The sequence below is a fragment of the Pristis pectinata genome, chromosome 3 (assembly GCF_009764475.1).
Source record: "Pristis pectinata isolate sPriPec2 chromosome 3, sPriPec2.1.pri, whole genome shotgun sequence".
NCBI classification, from domain to species: domain Eukaryota; kingdom Metazoa; phylum Chordata; class Chondrichthyes; order Rhinopristiformes; family Pristidae; genus Pristis; species Pristis pectinata.
In genome coordinates this window covers 87,046,178-87,070,526 of record NC_067407.1, presented here as the reverse complement: position 1 = coordinate 87,070,526, position 24,349 = coordinate 87,046,178, and the positions used below count along the sequence as shown (strand labels likewise).

The window sequence follows — 24,349 nt, the reverse complement described above, 5'->3', positions numbered from 1 at the left end:
AAGGTCACTTATCTACCCATTCTGATCCACCTGGCCATGACAGCCAGGGTTAAAGTGAGCTCTGCGCAGACTTCATGTAGAACAGTGATGGGGCAGCAGTTAATATACAAGACAACTAATCCAGAGACAGAGTTGAAATCCCACTGTGGCAACCGAGGTTAGAGGTAGCATGGTGGTGCAACAGTTAGGGCTGGTGTCTCACAGCTCCAGGGAGTTATCTTCTATCCTGACTTTGGGTCAGTGTCAACTTTGCACAATCTCCCTGTGACTGCATGGGTTACTGTCCAGTGCTCCAGTTACCTCCCACACCCCAAAGGGCAAGTTTAATTAGCTATCCTTTAGTGTAGATAAGTGGTATCTGAATCAAAAGGTGAGCTTATGGGCATGTGCGTGGAAATACATTGCAGGGGTACCTGGAAATAAGGCAAGGAGGAATGGGAGATGAGACCTGATAGGAATCAAATGGCCTCAACCTGTATTGAAATAAGACAGACTGAGAAAAATCCTCACTTCTACAATGACCACCAAGTCAGACGAAAACAATCAACCCTGGTTCCATGAATCATGCACAAGGGGATACCTGGAGCAGCGCCAGGTGAATCCATAACATTGAACAATACACAAGCTAAACAAGAAAAGCATCTTCTAATAGAGCTGAGCAATCCCACAACTAATGGATCCTTTCACATCCACCACTATTCACAACTGAATAAGCTAAAAGGAGGCAACTGAAGAGCATCCTCAACAACAGAGAGCCAGAGCCAAGTCTGAAGCATTTGCAACCACCTTCAACTGGAATTGCTGAGTGGATGATCTCATGATCCTCAGCATGAAAGCAGCCAGTTTTCCAGCAATGCTATCCTCTGTACTATTTTAAGAAATGGCTAAATGCAGTTAAGACTATGAGAGCAGACACTACCTCCAAATAGAGGATGAAGACTTGCACTGCAGAACAAGCTTTACCTGTTGCCAAGTCGTCACAGTAAGTCTGTAACACTGCTGTTCGACCTACAAAGTGAAAAATTGTCCAGTTACACTTTGTTCACAAAATCAAGGATAAATTCAATCTGTCTAATCACCACCTCTTTAGCAAAATGATTGAAGGTGTCGTCAACAGTGCGAACATGCGAATTTTATAACAACCTGTTCACTGATGCTGTTTGATTTCTTCCAGAATCTCTCAAATCCGATCTCCTTGCAGTCTCGATCCAAGCATGGATTCCGGGGGAGTGGGGGGGGGGGGGGGGGGGGGGGGGGGGGGGGGGGGGGGGGGGGGGGGGGGGGGGGGGGGGGGGGGGGGGGGGGGGGGGGGGGGGGGGGGGGGGGGGGGGGGGGGGGGGGGGGGGGGGGGGGGGGGGGGGGGGGGGGGGGGGGGGGGGGGGGGGGGGGGGGGGGGGGGGGGGGGGGGGGGGGGGGGGGGGGGGAGGGGCTGGTGTGATGATGGACTGCCCATTCAAGACAGCACATGACTGAAGGTAGCAACAAAGAGCCCAGGTAAAACTGAAGCTGATGGAATGAAGGAAAAGCCTTTCCACAGACTGGCATCATACTTAACAAAGACAGGTGTGATTGTTCGAGATCAATCACCTCATCCCCAGGACAGTGCTGCATAAATTTCATGAAGGCATCTCCTGGCCATGCCATCTTCAGTTAATTCATCAAGGGTATGTCATAAAAAAGGTAAAAAAAAAGAATGAGTATGTCCACTAATGATTGCAGAATGTTCAATCCATTCACAACTCAGATTATGAAGAAGTCCATGCCAGCATCTGGCAAAACCTAGATTACAGTCAGGCTTTAGCTGATTAGCAGAAAATGATATTTGTGTTCAAGTGTCAGGCAATGACCACCTCCAGCAAGAGGAAGTCTAACCATCTTTCCCTGACATTCAATACCATACATTCCTCAAGTCCCCTCCATAAACATCCTGCAGGTCATCACTGACTAGACATTCAAATGAACCAGCCACATTACAACAGCCACTCAGAGGCTCGTATCCTGTGATGGATGGCTTACTTTTGACACCACAGAGCCCTTCAAGCTTCTGTTGTTACTCCAAGTCTTGGAATTTGCAATCCAAAGCACTGTAGGATACCCTCACCAGAAGGACTGCAGCAATTCAAAGCGGCTAACCATTACTAATACTTGCCAACAAAGCCCACATCCTAAAGTTAAATTTAAAGAAAATCTCTTGCCAGCTTTTATGAACAATTTTAGTCCCCCAATTCCTATATTGCATAGAAGTTGCAAGTGCTGCAGGAAAATTATAGGAGTCCAAACACCATCTCATACCTCATCCAAATAATTTTACTTGTGCAAGTTTTTTTAGTAGCCAGTGTTGCTGCGTGCTCAACTTCAGTAACCACCAGTGAAGCTCGAATTTGTCACTAGCTGAAATTCATGCAAATGCAATTTGTTACATCTGTCACTATAACAATAAAGGCACACAAACCCTGGCTACTACTGCACCCCTACTATCACTGGCAGGATTACCAATAACAGTTTCTGCATCCAACACAGTGATCAATTGAGATGTTAACTCAGTGAAAGATGCCCTTTGGTCTGCCCAAAACTTGGTCTTCCATCACAGCGAGATATCTGTAAGGGAATGCTGCAGACTGGCACAGTCCAGGCTACAGGAGTACTGAAGGATGCACTGAAGGTCGGTGCAGCCAATGCTAAGGATCTGTGGGGAAGGACCACAGTCTAGGCTCCTTTTGCTACCACAGATGGAGGGGCAGAAGTGGGTGGGAAAGCCCCTTGAACAATGAAAGGGATATCACCTCATAGAGCCACATAAGTTTATCCTACTGAATGCAACAATCACGAATGTTAAGCTTTTGTATTTTGCAGTTTTCTTCCTTTGTATATATTATAAATAAAGTTTATTTTTGAAATATGAAAAAATTAATTCCAATGTCACAGACCCGAGGCCTGTACATCTCCTCGGGTACAACGACAATAAGACACTGATGGAGCTCAACAAGAAACTGATATCCAGCAGAGAACTACAAAAACAGAGCAGGGGTAACAGGGCGAGTTTAGAACTACTCTAGCAAAAGGCTGGTACAGATATGAAAGGTAAAATGGCTCCTTTCTGGGCTGCAAATTGTAATGGTCCCTTGATGATAACCATTTCAATAAATACACAATTTTAAAATGCAGCATATTTATTTTTCTCCAATTCCATTCTGCAAGAATGGTGACAGCTTATCATGCTTCAGACCAAAACTGCATTTCCAGTGCTGCCTGGCAGTCCATTAACAGGGTGAAAATGTATGTCATATGTTGATTCATGATGCAAGGTAGCTGGTGACAAATAACCACTTGAAGCTTCAGAGATTAAACATGCAAGTCATACTGGAGAAATTAAGTGTTATAATATTTATTGGTGCTTATAGACAAATGAGACTGATGAAAATAAGCAAAGAGGAATGATATAAAGTATTTAGGGAGATGGTTCTGCACTGTGTGTTATTAACTGTTTCTCTAAGCAGAAGGTGACAGAAACAATTAGACAGATGCATCTTCCTCTTCTGAGACATATATATGCTCAGTACAGTTATAGTATATCTTCAAGGGGATTCCAGTAACTGCGAATCTTGCTATTACGACTATTTCTTCACATTGGTTTAGCACACATATTTATTACCTTGGAGACCTGAAAACTAATCAGAAAGCCTAAAGCTACATTTTCTCAGCAGGAAATTTCAGGCAGTTTACAGCACAATGTGATGTCAAAGAGTATCACTCAGTGAAAACTATGTATATTAATAATAGTAAGGTCTCATTCAAATTTCTTCAAAAAGCTAACAAAAAAGTCAACGTGTGGGCAAATCTTACAGTCTATCCAAGACATACACTCCAACTCAGCAATCTACTGAAAGCAATAATGATATTCAATGAATCATTCTCCATTAAAAAGGATGAGTCAAAGTTCACCATTATTTTCAGTCAGAAGAATGACAATGTGCTCAATGAAATTGCAAGACAGCCTCAGAATGCCTGGTCTGGACATAACTATTGCATCTCCAATATCCTGCAATAACAGCAAAATCCCAATTTAATCTAGCTAGCCACATATTCTTAGACATGTGCAAACACTTTGCTTCATGAGTTGGAGCTCTTCGTCATGTACTGCAGCAGATTCCTCCATCCAGCTTGCAAGATACATAACCACTTCTATATATTATTGCATCATTCAGCTCTAGTATTTATATGCTAGATATGGGTCTCATGTTCAAGACAAAGAGCAGAGATGAAATGTACCTATGAAGTGTAGAAATATAATGTGATTTCCCACCAGGATTAATGTTGCAATCACCTTTGCTCAGAATGCATCTTAACAATTTAGGGTCTGTAATCAAAAATCACAATTTCTAAATCTGCAGAAGACACCAAACTTAGAGGACCGTCAACAACTAGAACAACCAGGACAAGGTACAAGGCAACATCAAACTTGTCAAACAGGCATATAACTGGAAAAATAAATTAACACTCAATAAAATGTGATACCTCAAATTAAGAATCCAAATAGTTTAGGAGGAACAAACACATAAATCACTATAAACAGCAATTCAATTTAATGCCATAAAACAACAATCCAAGAAATAGGGTTTATTACTAGATAGGGGTAACATCAAAGCAGAGTGATTATGCTAAATTTATCAATGACAGATTAGACAACATTTGGGGTACTGTAAATAATTCCAATGTTATAGAAAGGATGCAGGAGAACAGTTGAGTGAGATGGAACTTGCAAGATTGGAGAACCAGCTGGGCCTCTTTTCTCTTCAAAACAAAAGGCCAAAGGAAGGTGACCTATCGGAGGTCTTTAAATTTATGCACAGTTTCGTGAAAGCAGGCAGAGTGAGTGTTTCTACATGTGGGTTATGGCGAAATTTAAAGCCATCAATGCAAAATCACCGGTAAGAAATCACATAGCAAATTGGCAAGTATATGCAGCTTATAAATACTGGGTGCGGTTAAGACAAATAGCACAGGTGTATTTAAGGGGAAGCTGGATAAGCATGAGAAGCAGCAGAAGATATGCAAAAGGAGTTAGATGGGGAAAGATGGAAGGTGAGCAAAGCATAAAGGCTAGCAAGGACAAACTGGGTCAAATGGTTTTACATTCCATGTAACCTTAATTGTGTATTCTCATAAAATAATAAAGATTTTTTTTTAATTATCTTTTTCAGGATATGCATGCTGCTGCCAAAACTAGCATTTACTACTGGCCTCCAGTTGAACTGTCTATATACTGAAGGAATTCACACTATATATAGAGTTCCAGAATTTTAACTCAGTAAAGAAAGCATGTCCAAGTCACTGTCTTGTCAGACATGCAGTAGAACTAGGGAGATGGTGTTTCTTTGCACCTACTGCCTTTGTCCTTCCACACTGCCAAGACACGTGAAGAAATTATATCAAGGGAATTGATATTTTCACTGCCTTGTTTTAAGAACAATAAAGAAATCAGAGTGTCTGGCAATCCCCTGCAAGTAGCTTGACGAAAAAGTCTGAAGCAAGCAAATACAGATTTTGGAATAGAATTTCAAGTTGTGTCTTTTTTTGTCGCTGATATGTTTTGCTTTAATATTCAAGTTAATTGATTAGACGGGTCTACTTCATGTCTTCTCTTCGCAAAAAAAAGGCAATGAATCGGAATAATGCCAAATAACAAAGCAGTTTAATCAATGCCTGTTTGTGAAAGAACACAATTGCATCAGTAGTATGCTAATTTCCCCCAGCATCTGATATTGATTGAAAATGTGAGATGGTAGTAACAGTGAAGTCTTGAACCAGTTTGAGTTTATGAGAAATGGAAGCGGTAAAAGGAGAGCAGTTGACTTGAATCAAGGTTGATTGCAGTCATCTTTTATTTATTTAAACAAATGGATAGATGAAAAAAACAGAGCCAAATGCCTAAATGGGATGGTTAATTGAATTGCTAATGTTGTTATTCGATGACTTCAAAAATTATAATATAGAAGAATTTACTTCATGTAATCAACCAATTACATTTAAAAAGTTATGGATCCTAATTGGGAAAAATTGAACTAGCCACTGAATAAACTGATCACCGTCACTGTACATTGTACAACGGGCAGCATTCTCAGTTGAGCTCCATTGCAAACAGAGCCGGTGAATAGAAAGATTACAGTTTCTGAATTCCAGGTTGCCTTCCAGTGGAGACAATGCGCCCACTTTATATGACAGCAACTCCATATCACATCAGTCTGATCCCATAGTCTGGGTGATAATCTTTGTAGAAAGGATCTTCATTACAGAAAAATTTAAAGCATGATCCATAAAGCGCTGAATGAAATGGGTGCATTCATGCATCGTTAAGCACAGGAAAAAAAACGCCAAAGAAGGTGATATGCTGCAGGGAGAAGGGAAAAGGGATAGAAATAATGTATAATTGAAGCAGAGAAAAAAATTTATTGAAGTGGTTGAAAGAAAATTGCTTAATAATTGTAATCAACTTACAAGATTCTTCATACCATTTTCTGCTTTCTGATATGTTTGAACTAAATTTGCAGAAGCAATCATCGTAACTTATACTGATGGAGCGTAGCTAACCTGGATGGGTTGAAGAGCCAGAAAATGGAAACAAGCCGTATGCTTATTCAGAATTAATACTCAGAGTCGCTGACCAGATCACTGAGAATTTCCTTAAGTTCTCCCAACTAACACTCGGCAAACAATCAGTAGAAATTACGTTTCTGTCAACGTTTCCCAAGGATTCAGTGGCTGATCAGGAATGCCGAAAAGTAAACTTGTAACCAATTCTAATAACTTCTCCGCATTGCAAGCTTTATAAATTCTCAAAAAACATCTTCACTCCATAAACAAAAAGTATCAAAAAAATTTAACAGTTCAGAGGGAGAAAACATTTTAAATTACTTTTGCAACTTTTGGACTTTACAGAAAATCTTGATAGAAACAGCTCTCAACGTTCATGCATTCGCTTCCTGAATGTGAAAGCTATTTATGAGAGGTACCCAACAACATAAACCACAAACATCTCTGAATGATTGCTCTGCATTACACCATAATGTGTTACCTGTCTACATTCGATAAATTCTTGACATATTGCTCAGAAGCCATTTCATTGATCCTCTTATGCTGCAGTCACATTTGAACTCAACATGTTCAAGCATATCTGAGGAAACTACATAAAAACTATTTTATTTTATGCACAGGAGACCGGCAGCTGTTGATACACGGCCAGCCACTAATGCTCATCTACGTTAGTAATGCTTAATTGCTTAGCTATGATTGGTTATGGGGCTACCTGACTAACAGTGCCAAGGCTGTACACCCAATGGATTTAAATGATTTAAGTGTAAGGTTCATTATTCTACTGCACTTGGGAATATGTAAAATTAGGCATTTCTTGCTGGCAGGCATCATACAGACAAACCACGACACTTCTTTGAAGCATAATGGAGTGGAAGGGGCATAATTTTAGCAGATAGGGACTCACGGGCACAGATATCTTATAAGATCTTATGAGAATTAATGGCTGGAATTTTGGGCAGTTAAGACAGCGAATGTTCCTTAGTCTGTGGTACATAATTTTTACATTCCTTGGCTAGTCTATAGTACAAGGTCAAATTCTATTTGAATGTTAATTTTAAAATAATGTCATTCTACACCATAATATGCCATCAGAGCATCCAGTCTGAAGTGCTTTATAACAGATGCATTACATTTTCAAAAACAGTTGCTTGTTGCTTGAGAGATTTGGCTGTCTAACAGTGCACACCAAGGTCCCAAAAACAGCAAACAAATGACTAACTATGGATGCACCTTCCCAAGAACTTCTTTCTCATTTTTAAATAACATCATGGAATCATTTATATCTACTGCAGCCAGCAATAGAGGCCTTGAATTAACATCTCAATACATGGCACAACTCGTGGAGCCGCTGTCACACAGCGCCAGAGACCCTGGATCAATCCTGACCTCAGATACTCGTGTGGAGTTTGTACATCCCTCTGGCGAGTTTCCTCTGGATGCTCCGGTTTCTTCCTACATCTCAAGACGTGTGGGTCGATAAGTTAATCAGCCACAGTAAATTGCCTAGAATACGTAGGTGAGTAGTAGAATCTGAGGAGAGTTTATAGGAATGTGGGGAGAATAAAAATGGGATTATTATAAGATTAGTGTAAATGAGTGGTTGATGGTTAGCATGGACTCGATGGGCTGAAGGGCCTATTTCCCTGCTGTACCTCTTTATGACTGGAATATGCAAGACTCTTTCAGTGGACTGTAGAAGTAGGCCCCACAACACTAACTCAGAAGAAAGTGCCACCAGTTAAACTGGACTGTTATTATAGAGCCCATTATAAATTAAATATTTTGAAAACCACACCATTGAATTTAGCATTCAATCCCACTAACAATCCACCAACATCAATTTAATTGGCAGATCAGTCAAGCATCTCCTTGAGGTGCAAGCTGGACTTATGTACATTGTTTCTCAACAAATATCTAGGCATTCACCCACTGATTGCCCACCAAATGTGACCTAGCCAGCATTTCTTTTAAAATAAAATGACCCTTCCAATAAAAAGGCTTGACTATTATCTCCAGCTGCATTATCAATATTAATCCAATTTTCCTACTTAAACTTCACATCTCTGCTTCAGTGCTAGTTTCCTTTGCATATGCATGTTATCTACTCGCTAACTGAGTTTCTTCATCAATGGGAGGTCCGAATGTGGGGGCAGGTTGCTACACCTTCATACCATCTTCTCAGCTTGACTATAGTATTTTATTCACCTTCTGCTGAATTGTGGCATCTCGAGCAGGCTTCTCCTATCCATTTTCCACCTCCCTCCGAAGGAACAACTGTCTTGGGAACTGATAAACATGTGCTGCTCGTGTACCCCTTGCAGAAAGGCCAGCGACTCCTGTAGGGGCACTAGGGGGATGTTGAAGTTATCATCAATGCCCCTTCGAGTCAATCCTCCTGCAACTTCAAATCAAGAGTAGGATCTCCAGCAAAATGGACATGGTAATGGGCAGCAAAACAGCAACTGCTTTTATCTTCTATTCCTAGGTGAAACAGAAGGGTGCCTGCCTACAAGTGACCATGGGATTGTCAGTCACTTCATGGACTGAGTTTCACTCTCACTAGCCTGCTTTGATGACTGTGTTGTAATGAAGTATGCTCTCTGCCATTTTATAAGAGAAACACTGAAGATTCTCGAACTATCTGATACACTTGCATTGATTAGCAGGCTCCATTCACCAGGGATTACAGAGTTTTATGTCCTTTGTGTAGCACAATCCATGCAAAAGATGCACCCGCCTTCATCCTCCTACTCCCCTTTGTTTCCACTCACCTGCAGCTATCTCCACTCGTTCCTCCTATCCTGTGCTAGTTGACTTGTCAATTGTTATCTCTTGAACTGGCTGTTCCTGTTCCAGATGAACGTTCACAATATCGTGCTTTCAAGTCTCTAGTTTTCAGTGGCTTATCAGGCAATGTGACAGCTGCTTAGTCATCATGAGAGGCTGTTGCACAAATAGGAAAAATCATGTTAGGATGGAGAATGATAGTGGGACTCTGAAGCAGGGTGGGGAAAAGAGGTAATTAGATTGGAGGTTTTGTATTCAATGCACAGTAGCAAGGCTAATACATTACGCCAATCAAAAAAACAAACTGTGATCCTCAAGTATTGTTTCAGTCAGGTCATTTTCACAACAAACAGGAGAGTATCAATGCATATAAAATGTACAAGGTTTGTGTTGTCTATTTTAACCAAACTACCTTAGATAAACTGATAACTACATGCAAGGAGAATTTGCACTGAACAGTGCACCTCAGCCATGCACAGTTATTTAACTGCAACACACCATGAAATGGGAATTTAGGGCTATAGGAAACTGGTACAGAAGATGAGTTGAGACCTCAGGCAAATGAGCCATAATCATACTGAATGGCAGGGCAGGCTGGAAGGGTCAGATGTCTTACTCCTACTCCTATTTTCTTGTGTTCTTATGAAATAATAACATGATTCAAAAGAGGGAGGGCCAACTGAATAATACCACAAATCCCAAAAAGAAACTGATTTTGAAAGAATCAAGATAGCATTACAACATGTGGGTATCTGAGAGACAAAATAAAGTTGGTATTAAAGAACATAGATTTGGACTGACACAGTTGAAGGTCAATGCAAATTAATATACCAATATTATCTACAGGGTGCTCACAGATGAAAAGAATATTCTAGCATCTCCCAGGCCCGTAGATGCAATGAGGAGATGTAGTCTTCATTGTCAGTATCAGTATTTGTCTCGATGTAAATAGTGTCACAACCCCAGTGGCTCAGAATTTGTGGCTCTTCTACAGGAGAAGAAAGAGCACAGATCCCAGACAAAAATTTTAACCTAGGCGGAGCAAATATTAAATATAAGCAACTGCACACCATTCCAAGAACCTTAACTGGAGGATTAAGTGCATGTGGGGGTCCCTATTATACAAATGATAACTCTGCCTTTTATTCAGTGTAGGAGACTCCAGCACAAAGAAAACAAAGTGCCGTCCTTTGTTAATGATAGCTACCCTAGCTAGGAGTTAACTGTGAGGTCACATTTCCTTCAGAGAGGAAAACTGTAATAAAGGGTACTTTGTTAAAGACCATTTCACAGAAAATTATGACCCACAGCTCCAGGGACCCAGGTTCAATCCTGACCTTGGGTGCCGTCTGTTAAACTTGGCACACTCTCCCCATATCTGCAGCTATCTATGTGCTCCAATTTCTTCTCGCATCCCAAAGATATTCAAGTAGGTTATCTGATTACTGTAAATCACTCCTTAGTGTAGATAAGTAGCTAAATAACAAAAAGGGGTGTTGATACAGTTATGGGAGCAAATAAGACAAATTACAGAGAAATAAGGGAGAAATAAGGAGGGGACTGATGGGCTCGCGGAGTGGGTGGCCAGCATGGACCAGATAGGCCAAGTAGCCTCCTTTTGTGTAGTAATAAGTTTAAAAGCACATAAATACAGGGTTATCTTACAGCAGGTTTGTCCTGACTTAGCCATCTGAGCTAGTCCAAAACTAGAAGGTATAGACTGAAGCCTGAAGCAAAGTCAGTTTTATTGTTTGATAAAGGCTTGACGAGGTCACACTTAGAATCATCTTTTCAACTTTATATCCCTCTGAAGTTATTCAAATGTCTCAAGGAAATGTCTCAGAGTGGGTACTGAGCAGACATTGGGAAAGAGAAGGACTCAGCAAGGAGAAGACTTCCAGCCCAATGCTTAATACCAGGCCAAGAGGTCAGCGTAATAAAAGACCGCAAAGCTGAGATGTAAAGGCTGTCCAAGAGAAAGGGACTGATAGTCAGGAAGTCAGTGACAAACAAGAAAGATAAATACAGAAGGAAAGTAGAAAAGAGAAAGAGAGGACTATTGCCAGCTGTTACAGATTAACTACGTTAATCTATCATTAACTATGATTATTCCACAACTATCATTAACTGTCATTACTCCACAAACTAATTAACTCTATTATTCCTCCATCTTTTAGGTAAGCCGCAACATTGTTAAGAAAATTTTAAAAGTTTTATGGGGGAAACATGGAAGGATGTGACTGGAGCAAACCTGGGGCTGCAATATTTAACATCTTGCCAGTACTGAATGTAGTTGCATTCTAAAGTGATGGCAAGTTTGCATAAGTTACAGCAAGTAATACTTCCTCCTCCTTTTCTCAGTACACTTAGTCATACTCATGATGACATAAACCTTTGGCACTGACAGAAGAGCCAGAGGGCAGTCTGTTGCTGGGAAAGGAAAGCAAGCCCAATACTTCAGCAGCAGCAAACCTGAAATGTGAAAGCACGACCAAGCATGCTACATTAGTGGATAGATAGTTGCTTGATCTCTATGAAGAGAAAATGTGGGATAATCCATTTGGCAAATGTGCATTTCTCCGATAAATGAGAAGAAAAGCAGAAAAAAAAATCTAAAGTCAGGCTTACAGAGCAAGAACAGACCATAGTGAACAGCTTGAGGAAGTGACAAAGCACACTTAATGGAAAGAGATGCAAGTCACAAAACACCAGAAACAAATGTCAAAGCAACGTTAAAGCGAATTTATGAAAAAAAGATCAGAAATATATCCATATCAGGCCAGACATGATTCCAAAGTGGGAAACAAGAATGAATGTAAACAAAAACTTGGCAGCCCAATATATGTTGGCACAGAGTCATACAGCATGGAAACAGACTATTTCAGCCTACCACACCCACACCAGCCAGTGGGCACCCATCCATATCAATCCCACCTTCTAGCACTTAGCCCAGAGCACACTATGCCTAGGTGATTTAAGTGTTCGTCTAGACACTTATCAAATGCCATCAGTGACTCTTTGCTTCCACCGCTCTCTCTAGCAATGCATTTCAGGTACTCGCCATTCTCTGGGTGATGAAGGTTCCCTTCAGATGCCCTCTGAATCCCTTACTCCTTACCCTAAATCTATATTTTCTCCAGCATTATCACATTTTTCCTAAAGCGTGGTGACCAGAACCGCACACAGTACTTCAGCTGTGGTCTGATCAATGTTTTGTGAAGTTGGAGCATAACCTTCCTGCTCTTGTATTCAATGCCCCAACTAATGAAGGCCAATTTCCCATGTGCCTTCTTAACCACATTATCTACCTGCACTGCCACCTTCAAGGACCTTTGGACTTGCATGCCAAGATCCCTCTATTCCTCAATACTCCCAAGGACCTTGCATTCCAAGGTGCATGGCCTGGTCTCATTAGCACTCCCAAAATGCATTACCTCACATTTACCGGGCAGGCACGGTAGTGTAGCAGTTAGCATAACGCTATTACAGCGCCAGTGACCCGGGTTCAATTCCGGCTGCTGTCTGTAAGGAGATTGTACGTTCTTCCTGTGTCTGCGTGGGTTTCCTCCGGGTGATCCAGTTTCCTCCCACATTCCAAAGACGTACAGGTTAGGAAGTTGTGGGCATGCTATGTTGGCACTGAAAGCATGGCAACACTTGCGGGCTCCCCCAGAACACTCTGTGCAAAAGATGCATTTCACTGATGTACATGTGACTAATAAAGATATCTTATCAACTGCTATTTTTCAGCCTATTTCACCAACACATTTGATGTCAACCTGTAGCCTAAGACTACCATCAGCATCTCCAACCATCTGTGACCTTATTGATGATCCTTCTTACACATCCACATCATTCATATAAACTTCAAGCAGCAAGGGTCCCAGCACCAATCCCCGTGGAACAGCACTAAATCACAAAAACAGCCCTCCACTATCACCGTCTGCTACTGCCAAGCCAATTTTGGATCCAATTTCCCCACCTGCCCTACATTCCGTGGGCCCTAACATTTTGGTGAAAGCACCAAAATGTACAACTAAATTATAATTATACCAGTGCAAAAGAGAAATAGAAGTATCGGATTGATTTGCAGGGCACATTAGTATTCACAACCAACCAGTTATACTATAACTATCACATAGTATGGAAGGAAATTAACAAACTTGGCTTAGAACCAAAATAGTAGGAACCAAACTAAAACAAAATGAAGTGGATAATGATTGGAAGAACAACGTCACATAAACAGCACAAAATTACGATCAGCTGTCAAACAATTCCACAAACTTTTACATTCTAAACTTAATGAATAAAACCCATAAAATTTGCTAATTGTCCAGTAATGCCATCCCCAAATATGTTTCTTTTGGATATGCCATCATTCTGATAGAAAGAATAAACAACAATTTTACCACTGCACCAAGTGTCATCTCACCAAACAGACATCAACCCATGCAGTGGAATGCTGAAGAGCTTGATAGACCTACAGACAGCAGCTTCCATCAGGTTTAGGAGATACAAAAGAAAAATATTACTTAAGTCTGGTATTTAATAAGAAATATCATTGACTTTGTTAAATTTGTAATTCCAACCACATCTATAGAGATAAACTCTGATCATCCCAATCTGACTATTCATAAATCCCAATGGTTTGGCATCTGGCTCACTATGTGACTTTTCCCACGCTCCCTCCTAGCTTGCTGGGGAGTCAACTCCTGTATTCCCTCCTAACTCAGTGGGACCCCGGAAAATTTATTAACTTCTAAATCTAATACTCTCATGTAACATCTAAAAAAAAGTGAATTACAGGAGCATAAAGGGTATTCATAGGAATAACATCCAATAAATAGTCCAGGAAATCTCATAGTCTGATACTAAAGTCCCAAGCCTGATGCAGGGTTTCGACCCAATACATAGACAATTCCCTTCCTACCACAGATGCTGCTTGACCCTCCAGATGTTTGTTGCTCCAGATTCCGGCATCTGCAGTCTCTTGTCTCTCCCAAACCTGCCAGATTATCTGAGTTTTAATGTACTAGTCATTTATATGTTCTGGCATCCAATGCTACAAAGTGCACTCGATTCTGTCCTCTGAGAAGCACAGTGGACATGATTTTCACAGCTTGACAATGTCAAGAAAATCAAAGACTCCTACAAATTTCTACAGGTGTATGGTGGAGAGCATTCTGACTGGTTGCACCACAGCCTGGTACGGAGGCTCCAATGCACAAGATCTCAAGCAGCTGCAGAGGGTTGTAGATTCAGCCAGCTCCATCACGGGCACAACCCTCCAGGCCACTGAGGACATCTTCAAGAGGCGTTGCCTCAAGGCGGCAACATCCATCGCTAAAGACCCTCACCATCTGGGACAGGCCCTCTTCCCATTACTATCATTGGGGAGGATGTACAGGAGCCTAAAGACTCATACTCAATAATTCAGAAATAGCTTTTTCCTCTCAGTACCTCATTATTCCTTCTTTTTGCACTAATATTATTTGTAATTTAAAGTAACTTTGTCTTTGCACTGTACTGCTGCCGCAAAACAACGAATTTTGGGTCACTTAAGTCAGTGACAATAAACTCGATTCTGAAGAAAAGTGCAGGGAGTAACACCAACCACAGAACGTGGCCTTCTTTGATCTCACACAAGCCTTTGACTTCATACATCTGGAGGTACTGTGGAATACCCTCCTCAAACTCGGCTGCTCACAGAAATTCACGTCCAACTTACATTTGCACCATGAAGGCCTGCAAACTCAAAGACTAACTAACAGGTCTACAGTAGGGCCAATCTCAGTGAAGACTGATGTCAAACAAGGCTGCATCATTGCCCCAACACTTTTCTCAAACTTTCTCACTCCAATGATGCACCTCACTTCCAACAAAATGAAGCTAATCCTCAGAACCAAAGGGACCTGCTGAACCTACAACAACTACACTCCAGTACCTCAGTATTTATGCTGCAATAGGCAAATAATGCTTGTATTTGCAGATGCTCGGGAGTCCAAGCTCAAAGACATTCTCTGAAGCATACTACACTGAATATTTCAAGACCATGGTTCTCTACCAACCTGACCCTGCTGTACCACACTGCCTTCTGACAATAAAGGTTCACAACAAAATCCCAGAAAATGTGGACATTTCCCATATTTCAGGAGCAATCTCTTGACAGAGACAGACATCAATGATGAAATTCACTTCTGCCAATGTTCCACGATCTTTAGTTAATTAAGGAAAAGGGCATTTGATGATCAAGACGTCAGATCTGACACCATGCCCATGGTCAATTCAGCAACAGCATCCCTACCCTCCTGCAAGCTTCTGAGACCTGGACTACCTATACCAGGCATCTCAAGGTACTGGAGAAATGGCAGCAATGCTGTATCCGCAACATCCTCCAAATTCACCAGAAGCTTAAGTGAATCAACATCAGTAGCCTTTCCCAGGCCAGCATCAGCAATGTTGAGGCCCTAGTTAAACTTGATTGGTTATGTTGAGCAGGCCACACAGCCCAACACCAGATCCCTACATGGACACTCTATCCCAAGCTCTGTGTTGGGAAGAAATTAACAAGGGGACAAAGAAAAAGATTCAAGGATGTGCTAAAGGCTTCCTTGAAAAAAAAGTTACAACGTCCCCACTGATTCTTAGGAATCTCTAGCCCAAGACAACTGGAGGAGCATTCAGGATGGTATTGAGAACTTCAAGTCCTTTCTTCAGAAGCACACAGAAGCCCTGCACATGTGGCAGAAGCAGCATACCAAATTACAAACTTCCTAGATCGGCACTGTTAGCTACCTCAGAAGGCACAAAACAGTCATGAAATCAAGTCATTCGTGATTCATTTCATGGAACAACTCGCAGCTTTGACAGATTCTACTTATCTCAAAGCAAAGGACTGCTCAGTGCTCAGAGATCACAATGGCTGATACTGTGGACTGATCATCATCATTTGACAAACAGCAAATAAACAAACAACTGGCTCTCAATGGTTAAGTTTCTGGACTATCAGCTGGAGGTCTGAACCATGGAACCCCACCCTGGTAGCAGGGGAATTTAATTTAAATTAAAGTAATTCAATAAATATGCATTTTTTTTAAAAAAGCCGGTTTCAGTCATGAAACCTCTGGGATTGTTTGCAAAAATCCACTTAGTTCACTAATGTCTGTCAGGGAAGGAAATCTGCTTCCTTTACCTGATGTTCACACACGACTCCATACCTACCAATGTGGTTGACACTGAACCACATCCTCCATTTAGGGACAATTTGGGATAGAGAATAAATGCCAGAGACATCCATATTCCATTAACAAATGAACAGAAAACAAACCCATCAGTTCTTTGCTGCACCTACTGACGTGTCGCCACTCAACGCAAGCAGACACACCTGGATCAAACACACATGAAGGCAAATATCTGGGTGAATCATAAGCAGGCCACAACATGTCACAAGCTACCACCACTCAAACTTTCCAGAACATTTTCACCCACTGCGGAGCATTGCTAATTTATTTATTGCAAGGACAAAGCAAAATTCTAAATTAATCTGAACCTGATGGATTAAAAGGTAGCAATTTCATTAGTGATATAACAGGCAAACAACAGATTTTTAGTGATCTAGATTAAAAAAAAGGGGGGGAGAGACGGGGGGTAGAGACAGATATATATTTTTATATATATATGGAATACATCATGGTTTTATCATCAACTTTTGTCACCATCCTTGCAAACAGTAAATCATGAAAGATATTGTACAGTTGCTATGCTCGTCTTCTGACATCAGAGTACAAGATATTTTTGTTCATTTTAAACTCTGCTTGAAAAATGGCCAAATGAAACAGCACTTAAATCCAAGGGTGTTTGTTTTTTTAAATTTGACCCTTATTACTTGAGACACCCATTTGTTTTAAGAATGAGTTCATAATTTTAAATTCAGTTTCAATTTTACAATTGTAATGAAACAGCCTATGAAATATAGCAGCTCACTGGTGTACCACAGATAAATATCTGTTGTTGTTTCAAATAAAGAGCCAGAGTAATCAGCAAAGGGAATATTAAACAGCACTATTTAGGAAACTGTGATTAAAAAAAAACTTAAAACAAATCATAGATCATAGGGATCACAGTCATACAGCGGGGAAACAGGGCCTTCAGCCCACCAGGTTCACGCCAGCCTTCATGCATTTTGTACTAATCCTTATCCCAATTTAAGCTCTCCATATTTCCATCAATTCCCCCACCCCATATTCTACTACCCACCTACAGTATAGACCAGGGACAATTTACAGTGGCCAATTAACCTACCACCCAGCACATCTTTAAGATGTGGGAAGAAATCAGAATGTCTGAAGGAAACCCATGCATTCACAGAGAGAACCTGCAAACTCCACGCAAACAGCACTGGAGGTCAGAATTTAATCAGGGTTGTTGGAGCTGATGCAGTGGCCCCACAGGCTGCACCACTGTTCCACCCCAAATTCAAATTCCAATATCAGTTTAGTCATATATTACAATATGCAGTTCAATAATTTTAGAATATTATAGTTTGACCACTTTACCTTCTCTTATAATTGCAATTAATTATTCTGTTTTTACAACCTCCTGTTTGACCTTTATGTATCTTATTCCTTCTGTTCTAATATAGATCTTTCTAACTTTTTTCCCTCCCCCACCCATGTTTTCTGCATCTTAAAACCCACTTTACTTCTACTTGACAGAAAATCCCAGTTCTGATTAAGGGTCGTTGACCACAAACCACGACTCTTTTCTCCATCAACACTATGACCTGCAGAGTATTTACATCAGTGTTTTTATTTTATATTTCCAGCAGCTGCAACATTTTATTTTCCTTAATCATTTTATCTGTCACTTTGCAACTAGTAAATGTTAAAGTAACAAAAATGACTGCACTTATTTTGTCATTAATTATACTATATCCTTTCACTGAAAATCACAAGATAAATTGGTCATTTTGTTCCTCTATGTCTTGATTTGCAACTTACCCTACATTTAATTTCTGTTCATTGTACCAGAAGGCCCTTTGATGCTTTTAGTTGCGCTAAGGACATTGCATTCCAAATCTCATTCTAAAAAAAATTCTTCCAACTCCCAGGAGGTAAGTTTTGCAGTAGATTTTATCCATCAAAACCATTACAAGCACCCACATGGTGCATTTGTGCCAAAGGCATTAATACTCATGCTTTTAAGAAACTGTTGATTTTTCTTCTTTGTCTACTCCCTGGATTTATTTTCTTCTTGCCAGCAACTAATTCAAAAATGTAATAACAAAAAGTTACTTTGGACTCATCGGGGTGAATTTTCCAAGTTAAGAAAATGACAAAACTAGCTTTTTAAAATCAGTATATTGTTAATGTCTGGTAGATGCTTAATGGTGTTGATGATCAGAAAGAGAACATTTTAATGACACCTGAACCCACCAGTAGCAGGCATACACTATCGCTCCTGCTCAGAGCAAAAATCAGAGATCCAGAACAATAGGATTTCTTTCAGTCTATTCTCACACTGTATCCCTTCCCACAATGTACAGATGTTTATCTGCATTGTCTCCTTAACCAGCCTGAAAAACCTCTTCAGCCAAAAATACTTTCCTCTCAAGGGGCTCACTGAAGTTCCCAAAAGGACTCTCCTGTCTCTCTCACACCCATCTGTACAGGCCACCCATGTCTCAAACCACTAATTCAAAGGAACTCCTCCCCTTCACCACCACCCCTCCAACTTTACTTGTGCTATGCCCTTCATGAATTGAGTTTGCACCCAAGATTTCACTGCCTAGGGCCAACAATTACCCTATTTAACAACAGGAATATGCACCATGATTCAAATAATATTTTCATTGTCTCCTACCAATTCAAAAATCAGAGCATAGAACCTGACCAGAACAGGCTAAAAAAAATTATCTACGAGTAGTCCACAACGGGATTTTCAAGCCTCTCAGTAAGAACTAGTCTGGCTTGGTACTGTGACTTTTTGCCACTTCTACATTGCTTTCATAATGAACCACTTCCAGCAAACCAGTCAACTGGATCGAGGTCAAAATTCTCAAGAGGATCTCCCTTCAAAGCTGCATTTTATGGTTTCTTTCATCATTTTAGTACATGTTGATCAAGGAAAAATTCCAGTCTCCACCCACCCACCAATAAAAAGTTTGGAGAAAAGAAACCATCTTTCACTATGTGTTGCTGTTACAAGCGTACCATTTAGTCAGTCATAGAGGTCAAAGGCTTTTAGTTGTTAACCATATAATCATAAAACAATCAACACAAAAACAGAATCCAGAGGTTGGTAGGACAAAAGGTGAGGACCAAACAAAACCACAATTCAAGGAGGAAGAGATGCCAGAGCACCTTTGTGAAAGTATCATCACTGGAAAAAGTGAGGAAGACAGATGAACTGGGAGAATGGAATGGAGTCCTTAATGGGGGCAAGATAGTAAAGGGAGTCTGTCAGCTTTCTATTTCCATTCCCTCCCATCATAGTTGAAAGAGCCCTTGACCACATCGTATCTATTTCCTGCACCACTACTCTCACCCTACCCCTCCTGGACAGAGCAACGATGGAGTTCCCCTGGTCTGCACTTCCCAGTCCACCAGCCTCTACATTCAATGTATCAGTTTTAGCAATTTCCACCAGCTTCAACAAGATTCCACCGCCAAACACATCCTCTCCTCCCCTTTCAGCATTTCACAAGGACCATTCCCTTTGCAGCTCCCTGATCCACTCTGCCATCCCCATCTTCCAGCACTTTCCCAAACAATTGCAGATGATGCAACTTCCACTTGTACTCATTCCAACCGAGTTTATTGCATTTGGTGTTCACAAGTAGACAAACCAAACACTGTATAGGTGACTGCCTTTGCAGAGCATCTGCATTCAGTCTGCAGAGGCAATTCAGAGCTGCCTGTTGCCTGCCAGTTAAGCTCTCCATCCCTCTCCGACTCTGACCCATCTGTCTGTGACGTCCTGCACTATTACAACACAAGCGTGAGGAACAGCACCTCATCTTCCATCTGGACACATTGAAACCTTAGACTCAATATCAAGTCCTACAACTTCAGATGCCTTGCTTTCTCTGTCTGCATCAGAACCGGCCATTTCTGCTGTACACCATCCCTCTGTGATAATGGCTCAGTCTCTCTCTCTCTCTCCATTACCAGAGCTTGACCTTTTCACATTCCTTTGTTTCCTATTTTCACTCTCCAACTGCCTTCATCTCAAAGCTTCTGATCCACATTTCCTCTTCCCTAACTGTCCCCATTAGATCATTAACTGGATGACTTCTACAAATCCCCCTGACAACTCTGGCTTCACCCCAGAGATATTCCATTTGTCCAATCCATCCTTTCCACAACTTCTCTGCAACTTGAAACTGACTTCTGTTCCTCTTTCCAATTCTGAGGATCTGCAACTGTTTCTCTTTCTACAGATGCTGTCTGACCTGTTCCATGTTTCCAACAACTTGTGTTTTTATTTCAGATTTTCAGCATCTGCAATTCTTTGGCTTTGAACGACAAAACATTTGACAGTCAGATGCTCTCTGAAAGGAAATGATGGTCACATGGCTTCAAAAGAACCAACATACATAAAACTTTTTTTTAAAAAAAACAAAGAATCAAGTCCAAACTAGCTCTCTCTCTCTCTCTCTGCCTTCTGCCCAATAAGGTATCTGCTGTGCTTTGCCAATCTTACTACTCTCACAGTTCTCACAGCCACAGAAGTAAAATCCAGAATTTTCTATGGCATACGTTCTTACACAATTTCCAACATCCTCTTTCCCTAAACTCAAATTAATGTAAACATCACTGTGATGATACAATAGATCATCTACATTTCTGGTTGCTGGTATTAGTCAAGTTATAAATTCTGACAAGACTTTGGCAGATATACCCTCCCTCTCTGTAAATGGTGCCATGAAATAATTCACTCTCACATGGGACACAAAGATGCAGCATGCCCATATCCTTCCTTCAGCAAGTCACTGTGCTGCTGCTGGACTTGATGCTGAGTCCAGCGATAGAACAGACATGTCAGATGCACTGGCATGCGACCTTCCATGGTTGACTACACATGCGCACAAGTCAGCCAGCAGTTCCCTTCAGTGTTGTTGGGCATCAGCCAGTAAGATCTGGGCCAATGCCTCATTGAAAGGGCAAATCATCTGACAGTGCAGCACTGGCCAAATGAACCAATCAAATACAAAAGACCAGATGCTCATGTCTCTAGGATGCAATGCACATCCGTGTGGCCAAATATCCAGGTACTCTACTATTGTTCACTTTTTTTTTTACTTTAAAAATATTCTTCCTTTAATCCATCCACTCCCTCTAGCTTTCTTTCAATTTCCCTTCTGAGTACCTTGGAAATGTATTTGCAGAAACAAGCAAAGTAGCTCCTGCAACATCAGCATTGTTATAAGGGAAGCACAAGATCAGTTCATCAAACAAGAGAGGGTGACAAGAGAGAAGACACCATCCTCAATGAAGAATCGTTATTCTCAACATTGTGGTCAAGGAGCAGATAAACAAAAACAAACACATTCATCCTTGTGTTTTTAGAATGGGTGGGAACTAAAAGAAATAACAACAGTGTCTTGGAAGTCGGCAAATCGCAAAATACTCAAACTGAACTTGTGATAAAGCAAGCAAGATGCAACTTGTTTATTAGATCAATAATCAGGGCACAAACAGGAGACCCATTTCCAGAGCAATGCTTCTTCAACAGTTGCTCAGGATGGAGGACGACTTGTTTCCAGTCCATTTTGTGGGTTTGAAGGTGACTAATGAAGAAAATATGCGAACGACAGACGGGACAGTAAGTGCCTTATGTGGCAGGCAGATAGGTAGCTTATAAGATGGTGGACTCCTACTGCTGTTTATGCAGGGTTCCTGTGTGATCCTGATAGAGGGCCATAAAGTTCTACTGTCCCAAATCTTCCTTTTCCACTGAGTGTTCATGAAGTACAGATTCCCAAGAGTCAGTAAAGACATTGCATTTTTTTCCATTGAGGGTTTCGGCAATATCCTTGAATTTTTTCCTCTGTCTGCAAAGCTTGGAGTAGAATACCTAGTGTCAGGCATTTAAACAATGTGATCTGCCCAACTGGTTGAACTAAATGAAATTAAGGTCTCAGTGTCAGGGATGTTGGCTTGGGTGACGATGGTAATTTGAAGTACTTTGTGGGGACACACAGCACACACTGTACACAAAGCAGGTAACAATAAAAAATTTCAGTGGTGTATTCTTCATTACAGCATAGAAATAAATATTAAATACTGAAAATACTTAGGAAATATATAGACAGTAATCAAATCCCCAAGGACAAATTCTATCCAGTGGACAAAAGAGACTGCAGATGCTGGAATCTGGAACAAATCAAAACAATGTTGGAAGCAGCATCTGTGGAGGCAGAAGGTGCAAGTCGACATTTCAACTCAAAACCCTGCATCAGGACCAAGAGGGAGGAGGAAGGATTGCTAGTGTACAGCAGTATGGGTTGGGATGGAGGCCAATTGATGATAGTTTGGACCAGATGGGGTATGGATGATAGGCAGATGGAATCAGGTGGGAGGAGGGGATGGGAAAGGTGAATAGAGTGAGAAAAAGAAGAAGAAAAAAAATAGGTCGACAGATGAGTATGTGGGGGAGAACACCGGGCGCTGTAGGTTACCTGAAAATGGAAAATTCTACGTTCATACTCTGGGGTTGTAAGCACAATATGTAGCCTCCTCTACATTGATGAAACCCAACATAGACTTGGTGTCCATTTTGCAGATCACGTGCACTCTGCCCACAATGACCATATTGGGTTTCCAGTTGAACGTTACTTCCCATCCCACCCTTATCCGTCTGTCCTTGGCCTTCCCGATTGCTACAGAGAATCCACAACCAAACTAGAAGAACAACACTTCATACTGCAAATTAACTTCAGTTCATAATCTGAAATTTCTTTCTAAAAAAAAATTAGTAATGATGACCACAAAACCATTGGTTTGTTGTAAAATTGCGTCTGGTTCACTAACGCGCTTTGTGGAGGAAATTTGCCATCCTTACATGTCATGACCTATATATAAAACACTGGACCCACTATTGCAGCTAACCCTTAAATGCCTTCTTAAAGAGCCTCTGAAATGGCCTTATAAACCACACTTTGAGGGTAATTAGGGTTGGGAAGTAAATGCCAACCTGCTAAACAAAAAGCAACAAAATTATAGAAATATATTATGCAAAAATCAGAAGGGCCCTTGAGAAAACCCTAGGTGTGTCAGCCTTCAAAAATACGCACAGCATCTGCAGAAATCACAGAGCATGTTCACTATATTGAAAAATGATAGCAATAAGGCTATGGCTGGTATGCACTGCATAAGTCTGTATAACATATAGATACTACAGCACAACTACAAATACAAAAAAATCTCTACCACTGTAAGATCCCAAGCATCCGTGTCACACAAAATATGTACATTTTATTAGTACTTAATTTTTTTGCAATTAAATTTTAATATCACTGCTGAAGAGTTCAACGGGAAAAGAGCAATTTTCATTGGTATGACTTGCAACAGATCACATAAATAAAAGATGGCACATTCTTAAATGACAAAATTAGAGCATGCCAAATTTAATTTCCATAAATACTTCATTTAACTGTTACATAAAAAAGGAAATCAATATCAACAATACAATATCATTGTAAATAGACTGCTTACCTCATTAAACTAATAGCAGAAGAGCTGCGCCTCTGTAAACAGAACATCGGCTTTTATTTCTAAACGAATCTAATAGCAAATCTCATTTGGGAGCATCAAAAATATTTCACAAGTAACTGCAGTAAATATGCAGTACAAAAAGCACATTCAAATCATCTCAGCAACAAAACTGACCACTGTTAACTGTGATGCACTGACATATCTGCTGGCAAGCTGACAATGTCATACAACCCAAATCCCTCAGTCTTAACCCC

The 24,349-nt window shown here is 40.8% G+C and overlaps 1 protein-coding gene across 12 annotated transcripts in view; it reads right to left on the bottom strand.

Moving 5' to 3' along the window:
- Positions 1-24,349, bottom strand: part of LOC127567769 (1-phosphatidylinositol 4,5-bisphosphate phosphodiesterase beta-4) — a 473,077-nt gene that overhangs the window by 397,539 nt on the left and 51,189 nt on the right. For all 12 annotated transcript variants that reach the window (XM_052010784.1, XM_052010783.1, XM_052010786.1 and 9 more), the window contains exon 3: positions 9,363-9,534. The gene's annotated coding sequence lies outside the window, so the exon portion shown is untranslated. The remainder of the gene's footprint in view (positions 1-9,362; positions 9,535-24,349) is intronic.